Source organism: Panicum virgatum, chromosome 2K (assembly GCF_016808335.1).
Source record: "Panicum virgatum strain AP13 chromosome 2K, P.virgatum_v5, whole genome shotgun sequence".
In the NCBI taxonomy this organism is placed as follows: domain Eukaryota; kingdom Viridiplantae; phylum Streptophyta; class Magnoliopsida; order Poales; family Poaceae; genus Panicum; species Panicum virgatum.
This window is the reverse complement of record NC_053137.1, coordinates 41,313,190-41,319,321: the sequence shown is the minus strand read 5'-3', so window position 1 is coordinate 41,319,321 and position 6,132 is coordinate 41,313,190. Positions and strand designations below refer to the sequence as shown.

Sequence of the window (6,132 nt, the reverse complement as noted above, 5' to 3'; positions counted from 1 at the left end):
GAGAGAGAGAGAGAGAGAGAGAGAGAGAGAGAGAGAGAGAGAGAGAGAGAGAGAGAGAGAGAGAGAGAGAGAGAGAGATGTAACACGGCATAAGTAAATGCTTTTTTGGGTAGCAAAAGGAATATGAACATGAAAACCGGTGACCTCGTGCATGTATAAATATGGGAGCTGAGCCACATCCGTAGCAATAGCCAGTGACTCGGCTGGCTAGAGAGAAAAGGCGTGCTATCGCCTCCTCCGCTCTCCATGGCGTTCTTGGCTTTCTTACTGCTATTATCTCCAGTGGCTGTGGTTCATGTCGTCGGACAGCCAGGTTTCCAACAATCACTTCAACTACACATCTATCATATACAGCAAGTAGGGAAGGGAAAAAACTGGGGTGCGCCCCGGGCGCACGGAGGCGCTCCTGCGCCCCTACGCCAGATCGTCGCCACCTGTCCCCGCTCAGTATCGGAAGGCCAGCACCTGCGCCCGCTCCAGCGCCCGCTCCAGCTCGCCACCCGTGCAGGACGCCCGCTCGGCTCCTTTGCTGCTCAAGCGCCAGCTCCAATCACGCTCGGCTCCGCTCCGCTCCAGTCTATCCCGCCAGGAGGCCCCCGCTCGCTCGCTCGATCGTCTCCTTCGATAAAAGTCTCCAATCGCAAGGAGGAAACCCTAGCGCGCTGATAACGAGCGAACGCGTTGGGTGCCGTCACCATCGCCGGTCAAGCACGAGGGCTCCCGCCGCAAGGCCTCCCGGCGCGACCCCGACAGCGTCACCATCTCCGCCACCATCCCGGAGCTGCGCCTCCTCGTCGCGGGCGTCGCATCGTCGTCCCCTGGTACCTTGTCGTCTTCTACCACGATGAAGGTGCGGTGATGAAGATTTTTCCTCTTTCTAGTTTGGTTTCTAACATATAGTTTCGATATTCACAGAACACCATGTTGGTTCCTAGATCAGTGGAGAATGAAGGTCCTATTGAGGTAAAAAAACTAGACAAAATATATATAATGTTTTTGATATAGTACACCATTAATTTACGATTGATATGTACAGGAGATGGTTGATAAATCTGGATAAAATTTGATGACACCTATAGTTGGAATGACTTTTGAATCCGAGGAAAAGGCTTATGAGATGTACAATACTTATGCCAGACAGGTTGGGTTCAGTATTAGAAAGAGCAAGACAAAGCGCCGCCAAGATGGTAGTTTATATCAGAAACATCTAGTATGCAGTAGCGAAGGACATCGAGAAAATGAGTCATCACAAAAGGATATTACAAGGAGGGGTTGTGATGCTCATGTTCAGTTTAGTATCAGCAGAGAAGGGATTTGGACAGTGCAAAAGGTCGAACTAGAGCACAACCATTATCTTGCTAGTCCAGATAAGCGATGAATCTATGTAACTGTGCTCTTTTGCTATTAAGGGACCTTAGGAAATAAGCATGTTCTTTTGTCCCCATGAATGGTATTATAGAATTGTATCAGTTTCAAAAAGTTTGAATCTGTTGAAAGTATAACTGTTCTCTTCTTATGTTAAGGAACCTGTCATTTGAGTGAACCATATTATTCATATCCCTCGCACTGTTCTTTTATCATAAAATGAATCAGCCAAAACATAAACCTGTCACTGTATATAAACTGAACGACAGCCATGTTGTGTGAACTTTGCCTTTATCTCAGCATTCCATAGCTTGCTCACAAGTTCAGCAGCCAGTGTAAGCTCCTTCACATTTCTTTTTTGTTCTCGATTATATGGGCAAACAAGGATCCCAGTCAATAGTTATTTATTTTTCAGCAAATGAGAGAAAATCACATGTTCAAGAACAACCATATTTATTTCAGAATAATCTCTTTTGTAGTACATCCATACATTGTACAATTTGAAACCTACACTATATACATCAGACTGTTAGCCTGCCTCATCATGTCTGAAGTGATCAATCATGTAAAATTTAACTAACAACTAAGACACAATTTGCAGTCATAAGTTGAACAATTGAACATCAGATTGTGACCAGCAACCAAGACACAGGCGACAAGGACATGCTGCCTATGCCAAAAATCTGTGATCCTGCATAATTGCATAAAGAAGAGTATCAGTATGTATGAAACCACTTCGGAATTTACTGGCTACTGAGTTGTTAATCGGAATTTGTACCATTGTTACCTAAACTTGGAACCACATCAATGGACCTGGCCAATTCAGCAAACAGAGGTAGCAAACAGAGGCACAAGAAAAATAAATCTTCACCAATATCATATAGACTGGCACAAGAGGCTTCATCGCTGTCGCGTCCCTAGTTCATGTCATGTCGGGCCAGTTACATTCTTCTCTCTTCCTTGCCGACGGACGGACTTCATGGTGTCACCACCATCTTGGCCAATGCGTTGGGTGCCTCATGCCTCCCGCTTCCCAGCTGGAGGTAACTGCTGCCAAATAGACACAAGAGACGTCAGATCTTTATTGTCGATTTTAGCATTCAGTCACAAACTACATGCCTCAGCTTATCAACTGAGTTTTTTTATACTCAGTTGATAACTGAACTTGTGGATTTATAACCTGCAATTATAAATCTTTATGTTGCAAATATTATCTTGTTTGGGACTTCGGGTACTCTTTATATACAGTACTAATTATAGCTGATATTTATTCCTTGGAACATTACTGCATTAGTGCATCACCAAAAAGTTAAACTATGTGGACCTTTCTTAGCTCTGACAAAATTTAGACACAACCACTACTGCATACACAATAAGATGGGACATTCCAGCATTGACATTCTCTATCTAGCTGCAAAAGTAAAGACTACTCATATATTATGTTATCTAGTAAAAACCATGACATGAGACATAAGCAAGAGTTCATAGCTGTTGTCGAATACTAAGTTCAAATAGTGGAAATCCTAACACCTAGTTGTCTGTAAATCCTTAATCGAAAATTGTACCTTGATTACCTGAACTTGGAACCACATCAATGGAAGGCACCAATTCGGCAAACAAAGGCAGCAAACAGATGGCGGATAGGGATGGCAGCTGGACGGGGAGGCAGCAGCGGCCACGCCCGGCTGCGGGCGGGGCAGCAGTGGCGGAGGGAAGCAGCCGCGGCCGACGCGGCGCTGGGCCGCCGGGCGGAGTCAGCGTGGTCGACGGGGAGGCCGATGTGACGGGCGACGGGGAGGAGCCGGCTCGGGCGCGCGGGAGCGGTGGCACCGCCGGGAGCAGGGGACGCGGCGGCTCTGGTGATGGGAACTGCGGCGGCTCCGGCGATGGATCTGCGGCGCATCTCCATTCTCCAGAGCTCCGAAAAAAAAAAGAGAGCGAAGAAAACAGAGCCGGGCGCTGCCGCTGAGCCGAGCCACGCTGCGTGAGGAAACGAGCCGAGCCCCGCGCGCCATCCGTCGGATCCTAGCGGAACGGCATCACGGGAGGGGGCGCACGCGAGCTGGCGTGCGCCCTGGGCGCACCCCATTTTCTTCCGTAGGGAAGAATTAGGGATGTGTTAGATATATAGAGTTGTATTTGTGCTTGTATTGTGTTTCTTGAAACCCAAGCCTATACGGGCTATATAATGAAAGGTCACCCCCCCTTCCTAGGGTGTGTGGTGTTTGCCAATTCTCTACATGGTATCACGAGTCCGGGCCCTCCCCTTGCCCAGCCGTGCGCCCCCCTTCCTTCCGCTGCCCTAGCCGCCGTCCAGGGGCCTCCTCCCCATCGGCGCCACCCTTCCTTCCCTTCCCTGCGCCCTCCCTGGGCGCCCAGTACCTCTCCCCTGCGCCCTAACCCTAGGGCGCCCCCCCTCCTCCTTCCCTGCGCCCACCACACCAGCCGCAGACTCTTGCTGCGTGGTCCAGATTGCATCTGCAATCATGTCGACCTCCTCTGCGACATCAGCGGCGTCTTCTCCCTCCTCTGGCGCCCCCTCCATGCCCTCTGCTGTGGATGCATCAGCAGGCGCCCTCTTCCTCCACCCCTACGCTACGATCAACGTCAAGTCCCATGTTCCCCTTGAACTGGAACTGCACAGCGCCAACTACGGGAAGTGGTCGGCCTTCTTCAAGGCGATGTGCGGCAAGTTCGGGCTTCTTCATCACATCGACGGCTCCGTTTCCCCCTCGCCGCACTGATCCCGCTTGGGAGCAGATTGACTGCTGCATTCGCACGTGGCTTTACGGCTCCGTCTCTCAAGATGTTCTTGACTTCACCATGGCTGAAAATCAGACGGCGCGGGAGCTCTGGGTTGCCATCTCCAACAAGTTTCAGGCCAACAAGGCTCCCCGCGCCATCTTCCTGAGCGAGGACTTCCACTCCATGACTCAGGGTGATCTTTCCGTCATGGATTTTGGCAAGAAGATGAAGCTAGCTGCCGACGCCCTGCGTGAAGTTGGTCATCCCGTCGCTGAGCCCACCTTGGTGCTGAATTTGCTGCGGGGTATTCACCCCAAATTCAGCAACACCAAGGACATCGTCGCCGGCACCAAGGACATCACCTTTGATGAAGCCCTTAATCAGTTCGCCCTCAAGGAGCTGCGCATGGCCAATGAGGCGAAGGTGCTGTCCTCCACAGCGCTGGTCGCCGCCACCAAAGGCTGCGGGTCTTCCTGCCGTCCATCCTCGTCTACTGCACCGCCGCAGCAGCAGCAACCGCAGCAGCAGCAGCATCTTCAGCTGCCGCAGCAGCAGCAGCGTCGGCGCAGGAAGAAGGGCGGCAATGGAAGTGGTGGCGCCCAGCAGCAGCAGCCCCGCGGGCCTACTCCCACCAGCCCGTGGGTCTGCTTCTCTCCGTGGGGCACTCCCGGCGGTCAGGGCTGGTCCTCCGTTGGTGGTGGCGGCTCCTGGCGCGGTCAGGGCGTGCTGGGACCTGCTCCTCAGCAAGCCTACACCGCGTTCGCCCCCCTGCAGTTCTCCACCCCACCCCAGCAGCAGCAGTACCAGCAGCCCACACAGACATGGGACCAGGCGGGTCTCATTGCGGCGCTACAGCAGATGCAGCTGCAGGGCTCCTCTCCATGGGTAATGGACTCAGGCGCCTCCACCCACATGCACTCCTCGGATGGTATACTTCTCTCTCGTTCACCTGCTTCGCATGTTTCTATTTCAGTAGGCAATGGTTCACATATTCCCGTAACGTCTAGAGGTCATTCTGTCCTAGCCACCGCTGCATCAAATTTTGCCCTTAATAATGTTCTCATTGTTCCTTCTATCGTTCGCAACCTCCTGTCTGTTCGTCAATTCACCCGTGACAATAGCTGCTCGATAGAATTTGATGCCTTTGGTTTTTCTGTGAAGGACCTCAGCACGCGGCGCGTGATTCTTCGCTGCAATAGCGATGGCGACCTATACACCATATCCGCAGCTACTCCTAGCACCGCCCAAGCCCTCCTTGCTGCATCGTCGTCGCTATGGCATCAGCGTCTTGGTCACCCGGGGTCTTCAACCATTGTTAGACTTAGAAACAGTCATTCTATAGCCTGTAATAAATCAGACAGCACGCTTTGTCATGCCTGTCAGCTTGGCAAGCATGCTCGTCTCCCTTTTGCTACTTCTACTTCACACACTGTTTCTCCTTTTGAGATAGTTCATTGTGATGTTTGGACGTCTCCCGTTCCTAGCATATCAGGCTACTCGTATTATTTGGTTTTGCTGGATGATTTCTCCCACTTTTGCTGGACTTTCCCTCTCCATCGAAAGTCTGATGTGCACGGTCACTTAGTAGATTTCATTGCCTACGCTCGTACACAGTTTGGCCTTCCTGTTAAATGCTTTCAGGCTGATAATGGAACTGAGTTTGTCAATAAGACCACCATAACTCACCTAGCAGCTCATGGGATCTTGTTTCGACTCTCTTGCCCTTACACCTCACCCCAGAACGGCAAGGCCGAGCGTGTCCTTCGTACTCTTAATAATTCCGTGCGCACACTGCTCATTCATGCATCCATGCCGCCCCCTACTGGGCTGAGGCCCTTGCAGTAGCCACATATTTGCTAAATCGCTGTCCTTCATCATCCGTTGGTGGTGAAGTCCCGTATACGCGCCTTCATCGTACGCCTCCCTCCTACGATCATTTACGCGTCTTCGGGTGTCTTTGCTACCCAAACCTGCAGGCTACTTCCCCACACAAGCTAGCTCCTCGCTCGACTGCATGCGTCT

General features: G+C 51.4%; 2 long non-coding RNA genes across 4 annotated transcripts; one reads left to right on the top strand and one right to left on the bottom strand.

Annotated features, from left to right (window-relative positions):
- The first annotated feature begins 502 nt into the window (after window positions 1-502).
- On the top strand, window positions 503-1,502 carry LOC120677352. The gene is made up of 3 exons (XR_005676281.1): window positions 503-850; window positions 916-963; window positions 1,037-1,502. It is a non-coding gene; the product is annotated as an uncharacterized LOC120677352 (long non-coding RNA).
- A 297-nt stretch (window positions 1,503-1,799) lies between these two features.
- Window positions 1,800-3,450, bottom strand: LOC120677338. 3 transcript variants are annotated; one of them, XR_005676279.1, is made up of 3 exons: window positions 2,940-3,397; window positions 2,153-2,415; window positions 1,800-2,056 (listed from the first exon to the last, which is right to left on the bottom strand). It is a non-coding gene; the product is annotated as an uncharacterized LOC120677338 (long non-coding RNA). The 3 variants fall into 3 exon arrangements; XR_005676277.1 differs by having other exon boundaries at window positions 1,800-2,415; window positions 2,931-3,450; XR_005676273.1 differs by having other exon boundaries at window positions 1,800-2,415; window positions 2,940-3,439.
- Window positions 3,451-6,132: the final 2,682 nt, after the last annotated feature.